This window comes from Pristis pectinata, chromosome 14 (assembly GCF_009764475.1).
Source record: "Pristis pectinata isolate sPriPec2 chromosome 14, sPriPec2.1.pri, whole genome shotgun sequence".
Taxonomy (NCBI): Eukaryota; Metazoa; Chordata; class Chondrichthyes; order Rhinopristiformes; family Pristidae; genus Pristis; species Pristis pectinata.
In genome coordinates, this window is record NC_067418.1 from 2887485 (window position 1) to 2901018 (window position 13534).

General features: G+C 47.3%; 1 pseudogene; it reads right to left on the reverse strand.

The window, feature by feature from the left end:
• Nucleotides 1-10504: 10504 nt before the first annotated feature.
• On the reverse strand, nucleotides 10505-13295 carry LOC127577953 (60S ribosomal protein L35a-like; annotated as a pseudogene).
• Nucleotides 13296-13534: the final 239 nt, after the last annotated feature.

Below are 13534 nucleotides of genomic sequence, written 5' to 3' on the forward strand. Positions count from 1 at the left end.
GGATATTTCTTTTATTTTTTATTTGTGTTTGTCAAAATTGGATATTTTAGATTTTTAGAAAACTGTTCAAGTGACACGTCGACTTGTGTTCATGTAAAACTGAATGGGAATTACTAATAAGAACAATTTAGTCTTTCCCTTAAGAGCAACAAACAATCTTCTGGTGGAACTCAGCGGGTCGAGCAGCATCTGTGGAGGGAAGGGAATTGTCCACGTTTTGAGTTGAAACCCTGCATCAGGACATTCCTCTCCCCCCACAGATGCTGCTCGACCCACTGAGTTAGAACATAGAACATAGAAAACTACAGCACAGTACAGGCCCTTCGGCCCACAAGGTTGTGCCAACATTTCTATCTAACCCTTCCCTCCCACATAGCCCCCCATTTCTCTACCATTCATTTGTCTAAGAGTCTCTTAAATGTCCCTAATGTATCTGTCCCCAGTTCCCCAGCCGACTGTGTGTTGCTCCAGATTCCAGCATCTGAAGTCTCTTGTGTCTTCGTTGGTCTTTTCCTTTATTGTCTCTTCAACAGAACCTTTATTTTCGTTCACTTAATTGCTTCTTGCCCCATTTCCTCCCCTACGTTTACTCGCCTGACCCTTTTCACCCCCACTAGCTATTGACCAGAACGTCCCATGGAGAAAGGGACTGTTCAGCAGTGTTGGTGAGCATTTTGAAAGCCACACATGGCGTTCTGAAAGCAAACTGAATGAAGATGTAAATTCTTCACAGTTAAAATTTATTGCACGCACAGAGTTTCAACAATGAGGGGAAAAAAATGATTTTCCAGTTGGTTCAGAGTGCTTCCTGTATTTTTGTTGTTGGATAAAACTAATAAAAATCCAGGATTTGAGACAGTTGTTACAAAGCAGACTCCTGTTGCAGGGCTGGTGTAGAGGCAGAGGTGAGCTACGGGGACCACTGTTCTAGGGTTCACTATACTATGAAGAAAGCTACTGGAGAGGTCAACAGGGAGTGCTGTCAAACAGCGGTTCCCAACACATTGGCCCCATCAATTGCGGCGACTGCCAATGTTTCAGATGGAGTTTCTGAAGGAGCTGTGGCTCAGAGGATAGTTCACCCAGCCCTAAGCTGGTAGCTGATAACAGCGGGATAGAAGCTGTCCTTGAGCCTGGTGGTACGTGCTTTCAGGCTTTTGTATCTTCTGCCCGATGGTTGAGGGGAGAAGAGAGAATGTTCAGGGTGGGAGGGGTCCTTAATTATGTTGTCTGCTTCCCTGAAGCAGCAGAAAGTGTAGACGGAGTCAGTGGAGAAGAGGCTGGTTTGCGTGATGGACTGGGTTGTGTTTACAACTCTCTGCAGTTTCTTGCGGCTTTGGGCAGAGCAGCAGCCATACCAAGCAGTGATGCATCCGTAACTTGGGGTCAAAAATAAAGGGTCACCCACTTAAGACAGAGCTTTTTTCAGAGGGTTGTGTGTCCTTGGAACACTCACCTTCAAAGTGCTGTGGAAACAGAGGCTTTGAACATTTTTAAGCAAGGGCATTTTTTAGATAGGTTCTTGATAAGTCGGGGAGAACGATTATCACAAGTAGGGGAGAATGAGTTACTGTCAGAATACATGATCCTATGAAATGGCCCACTTCTAATTCATGTGCTCATGAAATCTATGTTACTGTTCCGGTAAAATATCAGGAGAGTGCTGCTCTGTCAAAGGAGCTGCTTTTATCAGACGTGTCATAAGCCATAAGCCACACATTTCATGCCATAGAAAAGGTGCAGAAGAGATTTACAAGGATGTTGCCTGGATTGGGGAGCATGCCTTATGAGAACAGGTTGAGTGAACTCAGCCTTTTCTCCTTGGAGCGACGGAGGATGAGGGGGAACCTGATAGAGGTGTATAAGATGATGAGAGGCATTGATCGGGTGGATAGTCAAAGGCTTTTTCCCAGGGCTGAAATGGTGGCCACAAGAGGACACAGGTTTAAGGTGCTGGGGAGTAGGTTCAGAGGAGATGTCAGGGGTAAGTTTTTTACTCAGAGAGTGGTGAATGTGTGGAATGGGCTGCCGGCAACGGTGGTGGAGGTGGATACGATATGGTCTTTTAAGAGACTTTTGGATAGGTACATGGAGCTTAGCAAAATAGAGGGTAAGCTTAATAATTTCTAAGGTAGGGACATGTTCGGCACAACTTTGTGGGCTGAAGGGCCTGTATTGTGCTGTAGGTTTTCTGCGTTCCTATGTTTCTATATCAAATCAAGATTCCATCCATCCTTGTGGGAAGATGTGAAGAATACCAACCATCATTTCAAAGAGATTGGGAAGTCTTGTTGATATCCCAATCAATACCTATTTCTCAAGAACAGACTACTGGAGCATTATCACGGCAGGAGGTTGCCACATGCAGATTGGCTGCAGGTACATTGGTAAATTGGTTTATTATTGTCACATGTACTGAGATACAGTGAAAAGCTTTTGTTTGCGTGCCATCCAGACAGATCATTCCTTACATCAGTACATCGAGGTAGTACAAAAGGAAAACAGAATGCAGAATATAGTGTTACAGTTAAAGAGAAAGTGCAGTGCAGGCAGACAATAAGGTGCAAGGAGCCACTACAAGTGTGTTGAGAAACCAAGAGTTCATCTTTAGTGTATAAGAGGTCTGTTCAAGAATCTGATAACAGTGGGACACGATAGTGGCGTCTAAGAGGCTCTTAAGTAGATACATGAATATGCAGAGATGGAGGGGTATAGACCATGTGTAGGCAGAAGGGATTAGTGTAATTAGGCATCATTAGCTTAATTAGTTCAACACAACATTGTGGGCCAAAGGGCCTGTTCCTGTGCTGTTCTGTTCTCTGTTCTATGTCCTAAGCTGCCCTTGAGCCTGGAGGTGCGTGTTCTCAGGCTTTTATATCTTCTAGAACATAGAACAGTACAGCACAGAACAGGCCCTTCGGCCCACAATGTTGTGCCGACATAGTATTCCCTCCTGCCTACAGAATACCCATATCCCTCCATTTTCCTCTCATTCATGTGCCCATCCAAGCCCCTCTTAAAAGCCCCCAATGAATTTGCCTCCACCACCCTATCAGGCAACGCATTTCAGGCATCCATCACTCTCTGAGTAAAAAATGTACCCCTCACGTCTGTTCTGACCCTACACCCTCTCACCTTATATGCATGCCCTCTGGTATTGGATCGCTCAATAATGGAAAAAAGATATTGCTTGTCCACCCTATCTATGCCCCTCATAATTTTATACACTTCCAACAGATCACCCCTCAGCCTCCACCGCTCCAGAGAAAAAAGCCCAAGTTTGTCCAGCCTCTCCTGATAGCACATGACCTCTAATCCAGGCAGCATCCTAGTAAACCTCCTCTGCACCCTCTCTAAAGCCTCGACATCCTTCCTGTAGTGAGGTGACTAGAATTGCACGCAATACTCTAAATGCAACCTAACCAGAGTTCTATAGAGATGCATCATAACTTCTTGACTCCTATACTCAATACCCCGATTAATAAAGGCAAGCATTTCATAAGCCTTCTTAACCACCCTGTCTACCTGTGTAGCCACTTTCAATGAGTCATGGACTTGCACCCCAAGGTGTCTCTGCTCTTCAACACTGTTAAGGGTCTTACCCTGAAGAGTGTACTGCCTCTTGACATTAGTCCCACCAAGGAGCAACACCTCACATTTATCTGGGTTAAACTCCATCTGCCATTTCTCTGCCCACATCTGCAGCTGATCTATATCACGCTGTATCCGTCGCCAGTCCTACACTATTCACTTGGTATCGTCTGCAAACTTACCAACCCACCCATCAACATACTCATCCAGGTCATTTATGTACATCACAAACAGCAGAGGTCCCAGCACAGATCCCTGCGGAACACCACTACTCACAGGCCTCCAGCCCAAATAAGTCCCTTCAACCACCACCCTTTGTCTTCTACAGGTAAGCCAGTTCTGGATCGACACAGCCAATTCTTCACTGACCCCATGCATCTGAACTTTCTTGATTAACCGATGATGTGGGACCTTGTCAAATGCCTGAATGAAGTCCATACAGATGACATCCACAGCTCTACCTTCATCAATCTCTCTCATCACCCTGTCAAAAAACTCAACCAGGTTAGTAAGACACGACCTGCCCCACACAAAGCCACGCTGGCTTTCCCTAATCAAGCCATTGGATTCCAGATGCTCATATATCCTATCTCGAAGAATTTTCTCCAGCAATTTCCCTACAACTGACGTGAGACTCACCAGTCTATAGTTCCTTTGTTCCTTTCTTAAATAGAGGAACAACATTAGCCACTTGCCAGTCATCGGGACCTCACCCGTGGTCAAAGAGGACACAAAGATACTGGTCAAGGCCCTAGCAATTTCCTTTCTCGCCTCCCTCAGTAACCTGGGGCATATCCCATCAGGCTCCAGGGACTTATCCACCTTAATACCATTTAGGAGACTTCTTGATCTCTAAACGGCCTAACATGTTTCCACCCTCAGTTCCAATTTCTGCGTCCTGCATGTTTCTTTCCAGGGTAAGTACTGAAGAGAACCTCACCCACGTCCTCTGCATCCAAACATAGATTCCCTACCTTATCCTTAAGTGGTCCTACCCTTTCCCTCATTATCCTCTTATTCCTGACGTAGGTATAGATTGCCTTTGGATTCTCCTTAATCCTACTTGCGAAGGACCTTTCATGGCCCATCCTGCCTTTCCTAATTCCTTTCTTGATTTCATTTCTAGCTTCTCTATAGTCCTCACGTGCTCTGTCTGATCCTGACTTCTGAAGCTCTACATACTTGTCCTTTTTCTTCTTGACTAAGTTCATCACTTCTCTGGACATCCAAGGTTCCCTTATTTTACCATTCATGTTCTTCCTTCTAATCGGGACGTACCTATCCTGTACCCTATGTATTTGATCCTTAAACACTTTCCACATGTTCGACGTGGACTTGCCAGCAAAGAGGTTTTCCCAGTTTACTCTACCTAGTTCCTGCCTTATGCCTTCATAATTAGCCCTGCTCCAATTTAAAGCCCTCCCACTAGCCCCATACCTGTCCTTATCTATAGCTATCCTGAAGGTTAATGAGCTGTGGTCACTGTTCCCCAATTGCTCACCCACTGACAGGTGAGTCACCTGGCCAGGTTCATTACCCAACACCAGGTCCAGAATAGCCTCTCCCCTTATTAGACTGTCAAAATATTGATTTAGGAATCTCTCCTGGATACACCTAACAAATTCTGCCCCATCTAAACCCCTTGCACTAAAAAGGTCCCAATTTATATCAGGGAAGTTGAAGTCTCTCATCACCACAACCCTGTAATTATTATACATTTCCCTAATCTGTTTGCATATCTGTTCCTCAATGTCCCAGTGGGAGGTCTATAGTACACCCCCAAGAGAGTGATTGCACCCTTCCTATTCCTGAGTTCTACCCATATAGACTCTGTATCCTAGCCCTCCATTGTGTCTCCCTGGAGTGCAGCTGATATATTAACTAATTAGTATTGTAACTCCTCCCCCTCTTTTACCCCCCTCTCTATTCTTCCTAAAATTTCGAAACCCTGGTACATCGATCACCCATTCCTGACCCTCCCTTAACCAAGTCTCTGTAATGGCCACAACATCATAGTTCCATGCACTGACCCATGCTCTAAGTTCATCACTCTTGCCCATAATACTCTGAGCATTGAAGTACAAACACTTCAAACCATTTGTCCCTCACATCTGTTATCAGGAATCTGCCTAATACTACATTCCCTGACATCAGCCCTCCTGCCCGTTCCCTCACTTACTGACCTGTTGTTCCGTTTCCCATCCCCCTGTGAAGTGAGTTTAAATCTTCCCCAGCAGCATTAACAAACTTCCCTGCCAGGATATTGGTTCCCCTCCAGTTCAGGTGCAACCCGTCCCTCTTGTACAGGTCACCCCTTCCCCAGAAAAGGTTCCAATGATCCAAGAACTTGAAACCCTGCCCCCTGCACCATCTCCCCAGCCAGTCATTTGTCAGTGCTCTCGTCCTGTTCTTTCCTTCACCAGCCCGTGGCACCGGGAGTAATCTGGAGATCACTACCTTAAGAGGTCCTGCTCTTCAGCCTCCTTCCTAACTCTCTATACTTATTGCGCAGGACTTTTACCCCTCTATTTCCTATGTCATTGGTACTAATATGCACCATGACCTCTGGCTGCTCACCCTCCCCCTTAAGAATATTCTGCAACCACTCCGAGACATCCAGGACCCTTGCACCCGGGAGGCAACACACCATCCTGGCGTCTCTTTAGCGGCTGCAGAATCTCCTGTCTGTCCTCCTAACTATCGAGTCCCCTATGACTATCGCTCTGCCTGACCTCACCCTTCTCTTCTGAGCCTCAGAGCCAGCCACCGTGCTACTGGCCTGGCTGCTGCTGCCTAGCCCAGATAGGTCATCCCCCTCAGCAGTATCCAAAGAGGTATACTTGTTGCTGAGAGGTATGGCCACAGGTGGACCCTGCACTGACTTCTTCTTCCCCCTACCTCTCTCGGTGCTCACCCATCCACTACCTGAATCCTGCCCTCTGGGTGTAACCACTTGCTCAGAAGTATCTATGATTCACTCAGCCTCTCTGATGATCCTCAGTTCGTCCAACTTCAGCTCTTTAATCCGGTCTTTCAGGAGCTGAAGTTGACTGAACTTCCCGCAGGTGTAGTCATCAGGGAGACGGCCAATCTCCCTGAATTCCCATATCCTACAAGAGGATCATTCCGTTGCCGTATCTGCCATCCTACCTACACTGTATTAAGGGGATCTGAGACCAAAGCAGCAAAAATAAAAGGACAAACTTACCTGTTCTTTTGCCGGTGGGAGGGGGGAGGAGAGAGAATGTCTGGGGTGGGAGGGGCCCTTGATTATGTTGGCTGCTTTACCGAGTCAGCGGGAAGTGTAGACAGAGTCAGTGGAGGGGAGGCTGGTTTGTGTGATGGGCTGGGCTGTGTCCACAACTCTCTGACTCTGAGATTCCTGTGGAAAAAATCCTCCAGTGATGAGCCCAACCAGAGCCGGAAACCTAGGCTGGAGAGGTTCCTCTCTCTTCACTGCAAACTAACCCATGCTGGCTGTGATGTCTCTCTGCCAGAGTAATAAAAATCTAATCTTACTGCCTTGTGCTTTCTCATCTCCTACCTCCCAAATATTTATCCACACTTCCCTTAAAGTTTGGTCCAATAACCAACTGTGTTTAAAAAAAATCTTTATCTTCATCCCCACTGTTTTACAAACAATTTTAGATTGCTAATCCCTGGCTAACGACTTTCCACTTTCCACAGGCCGCTGCCTCGGTAAAGCAGCCAATGTAATCAAAGACCCCACCACCCCGGCCATTCTCTCTTCTCCCCCCTCCCATCGGGCAGAAGATACAAAAGCCTGATAGCACGTACCAGCAGGTCAAAGACAACTTCTATCCCACTGTTATAAAACTCTTGAATGGACCTTTTGTGCACGAAAGATGAAATCTTGATCTCTCAATCTACCTCGTCATGGCCCTTGCACCTTATTGTCTGCCTGCACTGCACTTTCTCTGTAACTGTAACACTATATTCTGCATTTTGTTTTCCTTTTGTACTGCCTCGATGTACTGACGTGTGGAATGATCTGTCTGGATGGCACACAAACAAATGCTTTTCACTGTATTTTGGTACACATGACAATAATAAACCAATTACCTTCATCCAATAGCATAACCTTTTCCTCACGTACACAAGAGGGAAATTAGGAGGGCAAAAAGGGGACGAGATATCCTTGGGAGATAAGGTAAAGAACCCTAAAAGATTCTACATTAAGAGCAAAAGGGTAGCTATGGAGAAAGTAGGTCCCCTTAAGGATCAGTGAGGTTCTCTATGTGTGGGGCCACAGGAGATCGGTGAGGCCTTAGAACAGTTGGTAGAGCTGCAGCCTCAGTAGCTCCAGGGACCCAGGTTCAATCCTGACCTCCGGTCTGTCTATGGAGTTTGCACGTTCTCCCTGTGACCATGTGGGTTTCCCCCAGGCACTCCAGTTCCCCCCCACATCCCAAAGATGTGCGGGTCGGTGGGTTAGTTGGCCACTGTTAGTAGCCCCTAGTGCATAGGTGAGTGGGGGAAAGTGTAGCGGTTAGCGTAACATTATTACAGCGCCAGCGACCCGGGTTCAATTCCTGCCGCTGCCTGTAAGGAGTTTGTACGTTCTCCCTTGTCTGCCCGGGTTTCCTCTGGGTGCTCCGGTTTCCAAAGACATACGGGTTAGGAAGTTGTGGACATGTCTTCCTGGCGACACTTGCGGGCTGCCCCCAGAACACCCTAAGCAAAAAATGCATTTCACTGTGTGTTTTGATGTACATGCTACTCATAACGAAATCTTATTTTAATCTTATCTTAGAATGTGGGGAGAATAAAATGGGATTAATGTAGGATTGGTGTAACTGGGTGGTTGCGGGTTGGTACAGACGATCGGCCGAAGGGCCTGTTTCTGTGATGTATCTCCATGACTATAACTCTGAAGATAAAGGCGTTGGCACATCCATCACACAAACCATTCTCTCCTTCCACCAGTGGCTCACAATGCTGCGGTGTGTCTCAGCTATAAAACGCACCGCGGTTACTCACCCAGGCTACTCCGACAGCACCTCCCAAAATCGTGAGCTTGACCACAAGGGCAGCGGGAGCAGGGAACACCACCACATGCAGGTTCCCTGTCATGCCACAGACCAGAAGTATCACTCTTCTGTCATTGTCATTTGGTAGAATTCCCTCCTCTACAACACTGCAGAAACACATTCACCACAGACTCCGGGGGTCCAACCACCTCCTCAAGGGCAATTAGGGATGGGCAAAAAATGCTGACACTGCCAGTGATGCCCAGATCCAATAAAATGAATTCATAAGAGTAATACATCCTTAGCTACTGAAGGTAAGATAAGATTAAGATAACATTTCTTTATTGGTCACATGTACATTGAAACACACAGTGAAATGCATCTTTTGCGTAGAGTGTTCTGGAGGCAGCCTGCAAGTATCACCACGTTTCCGGCGCCAACATAGCATGCCCACAACTTCCGAACCTGTACGTCTTTGGAAGGTGGGAGGAAACCGGAGCACCCGGAGGAAAACCACACAGTCACAGGGAGAACATACAAACTCCTTACAGGCAGTGGCCGGAATTGAACCCGGGTCGCTGGCGCTGTAATAGCGTTACGCTAACCGCTACACTACCGTTCTGGTAAAGTGGTTTGGTCATGGTCCTGAGGTCAAGAGAAGCACTATAGAAAACAAACTGAGCCACACCATCACATGGTAGGGAACACATGGGTTAAAGCTTCAGGAACAAACCCCTTACCAAAACAAAGCAGCAATTTTCTGTTTATGATGCTGATTTCCGGCATCTTTATAATCTGACCTGTTTGTGTGCTTAGTCTAGGAAAATGATGCCAATCATATCAAAACAAACCTCAAGGGAACTCTGCCCAGTGTTGGGGGGAAACAAAGAGGATCCATTCTTTCCTTGTGATACAAATCTTCCCGGGAGTTAGATATGGGACCCTGACCTGTCTACTAGCAGTGGCTTGGTGAATTTAGCCTGGCCTCCAACAACAACTTGTTTTTACTGAAAAACACACTGATTCATTCTGGTTCACAGTGCAGTAGGTTCCTCAAATTCAAATTTCCCAGTCTTACTTCCAAATCCTTCCCTATCTCAATGATCTCCAGCTCCACAGCTCCTAGGATCTCTCTCCTCCTCTAATTCTGGCCTCTCAATCATCCCCACCAGTGCCTGTGCCTTCAGATGCCTCAGCACTAAGCTCAGGAAGTCCCTCCCTGAACCTCTCCCCCTCTCTCCCCTTCCCTGAACCTCTCCCCCTCTCCCCCCTCCCCTTTCCCTGAACCTCTCCCCCTCTCCCCTCTCCCCCCTTCCCTGAACCTCTCCCCCCTCTCTCTCTCCTTCCCTGAACCTCTCCCCCTCTCCCCCCTCTCTCCTTCCCTGAACATCTCCCTCTCTCTACCTCTCCCCTTCCCTGAACCTCTCCCCCTCTACTTCTCTCTCTCTTTTTAAGATGCTCCTTAGATTGTCCCTCTGCTCAAACCTGACCTGGTATCTACTGATGAAACCTGGCAAAAATTTTTGTTTCATAACAAAAATTGATCACTAACTCTGTGTTCCTTGACCTGATTGGCCAATTGTGGCTGCATCCACTGACATCTGGAGGGTACCTTGGTCAACTCTCATGTCAAGTCGAGTTGAGTTTACTGTCATGTGCACAAGTACGGTGAGGTACAGGTACTGTGAAATACTTGTTTGCAGCAGCATCACAGGCACGTAGATACAGACAATACACAGAAAATAAATTATACAGGACAGCCAAGCGATAAAGAAATGCACAGGGTATTTGTCCTTTCAGCATCTACAAGGGTGCAGTGGACACAAGAACATAAGACATTTTCTTTCAAGTTTCAAATTTCAGTACCACCCCTTTTTTTAGACCTTCTTATTATTTATTTTCAGTTTATGTACAGCGTTGCTTCAAATTCTTGATGGGCACAGCATCACACGAACCCTGTGCCTAATAGCCTTTGCAGGCAGGCTACTTCAGAAACCTACAGAAGGGTCATGGATTGTCACCACCCACCCTATCAGCCTCCAATGCAACTGAACCTGTGGTCACCGTTGAGGATGTAAGATCAGTCTTCCGGAGAGTGAACACGAGGAAAGCTTCTGGCCCAGATGTTGTCCCTGGCCGTGTTCTTTGGATCCTGTGCAGATCAGCCGGGAGAAGTATTTGCGGACATATTTGACCTCTCCATGCTTCAATCTGAGGTCCCCACCTGTTTTAAGAAGACCACTATCATCCCGGTACCTAAGAAAAACAAGGTAACATGCCTTAATGACTACCAACCAGTGGCTCTGACATCCACTATCATGAAGTGCTTTGAGAGGCTGGTCATGGCACCCATCAACTCCAGCCTCCCACACAACCTGTACCCACTGCATTTGTCTACTGCTGAAACAGGTCTACAGTGGATGCCATCTCCCTGGCCCTAGACTCAGCTCTGGAGCATCTGGACAGTAAAGACACCTACATTACACTATTGTTTATTGACTACAGCTCTGCCTTCAATACTATAATTCCAAGCAAACTCGTCACCAAACTCCGAGACCTGGAACTCAGCACCTACCTCTGTAACTGGATCCTTGACTTTCTGACCAACAGACCACAATCGGTGAGGATAGGCAGCAATACCTCCAGCACAATTATTCTCAACACTGGTGCCCCACAAGGCTGCGTCCTCAGCCCTCTACTCTACTCCCTATACACTCATGACTGTGTGGCCAGATTCCGCTCTAACTCCACCTACAAGTTTGCAGATGATACCACCGTTGTAGGCCGTATCTCAAACAGCGATGAGTCGGAGTACAGGAAGGAGATAGGGAGTCTAGTGACATGGTGTCATGACAACAACCTTTCCCTCAATGTCAACAAAGCAAAAGAGCTGGTCATTGACTTCAGGAAAGGGGGCAGTGTACATGCACCTGTCTACATCAATGGTGCTGAGGTCGAGAGGGTTGAGAGCTTCAAGTTCCTGGGAGTGAACATCACCAATAGCCTGTCCTGGTCAAATCACGTAGAAGCCACGGCCAAAAAAGCTCACCAGCGCCTCTACTTCCTCAGGAGGCTAAAGAAATTTGGTTTGTCCCCTTTGACACTCACCAGCTTTTACTAATGCACCACAGAAAGCATCCTATCTGGACGCATCACATCTTGGTACGGCAACTGCTCTGCCCAGGACCGCAAGAAACTGCAGAGAGTTGTGGACACAGCCCAGCGCGTCACGGAAAGCAGGCTCCCCTCCTTGGACTCCCCACCCACCCGGGTCATTCTCTCTTCTCTCCTCTCCCATCAGGTAGAAGATACAGGAGCCTGAGGGCACATGCCAGCAGGGTCAAGGGCAGCTTCTACCCCACTGTGATAAGACTATTGAATGGTTCCCTTATACAATGAGATGGACTCTGACCTCACGATCTACCTTGTTGTGACCTTGCACCTTAGTGCACTGCACTTTCTCTGTAGCTGTGACACTTTACTCTGTACTGTTATTATTTTTACCTGTACTACCTCAATGCACTTTGTACTAACTCAATGTAACTACACTGTGTAATGAATTGACCTGTACGATCGGTATGCAAGACAAGTTTTTCACTGTACCTCGGTACAAGTGACAATAATAAACCAATACCAATACTTCTGAACCTGGCATGAACCATGCTCCTGTTACTATGAGAATGAGTCACTTTACCCCAAATAACATGGGTTTTATTTGGTTTACCACCAGGAGTGACAGTATTGTTCTTTGCCTTGTATTCATACTGTAAGCACATTTTTGATCCAGGTAAAATCCTGTTTCATCACAGCAGTAACTGCCCTCAGTCTTCAGTCAAGCTGTCTGCTCTCTGTGGTTTTGAAGGCCACGTTTATAACCGGTAAATACAGCTTTGCATCACAATCTCCCCGGTACTGCGAGTGTGCGCCAGGCAGCCAGAGCAGTCTGCCCCAGAACCCAAGATGGAGGAAGAGTTCAGTACCTCACCTCCCACAGTGTGACCCTCCCTCAATACTGCCCCTCCCACAGTGTGACACTCCCTCAGTACCGCCCATTTATTTTTTACAAAACGTTTATTCACTAAAAGCACTACAAAAAGACACCCAACAGCAAATACAGCACATCTAATACACAAAGAAACTAGGCAAAACTAATACCCGCGCAACACTACGCCCCCCCACCGCAACACTCAATACTTTATATCAAAATCACATTGGTGTCGTCCACGACACGTGATTCCCTGAGGGGCCCACCGAGCGTGGAACTCGGCCAGGGCGCCCGCGGAGACCGCGTGCTCCCATTCCAAAGACACCCGTGCGCGCACATGTAAGCGCGGAAGACAGGCAGGCAGGCCGACCGGCCGGTACCCTCGGCCGCCCGCCGCCGCGTCCCATGGATGGCCAGCTTGGCCAGGCCCAGCAGAAGACCCACCAGGAGATCCTCCGCGCGCTCAGTACCACCCCTCCCACAGTGTGACCCTTCCTCAGTGTGCACCTCCCACAGTGCAGCACTCCCACTGTAGTGAAGATTAAGCCATAACTTGTTCTCAACACCTTGCAATTGTGTTCACGATAACAGAGGAAGTAAACTATCTTTACTTGAATGTTTGTGAACAAGGTAAATCCCTCAAAGCACGTCAGATGGTGCCAATGTCACAACACAGGCTTCTCATCATGTTTGTTTACACATACCTGGGCTTCCAGCCTCCACGGCATCACGCGTGAGTGAAATACTGCTTTTCCTTAACTGCCTTACACATGAACCATGTCCAAAACTTTACTGTTTTATCACGTTGTAAGTGTCCTGGTGAAACCTCCTTCCAATGCCCGATCCTAGAACCACATCACTGGCAGATCCAGGCGCCAGATCGGAGCAGTTCTGTCTTCTGGCAGATCGGAGGCCCCACCACACAGCCCATGTTTTTCACTTGCTTTCCAGCCTTGCCTCCGTTGAC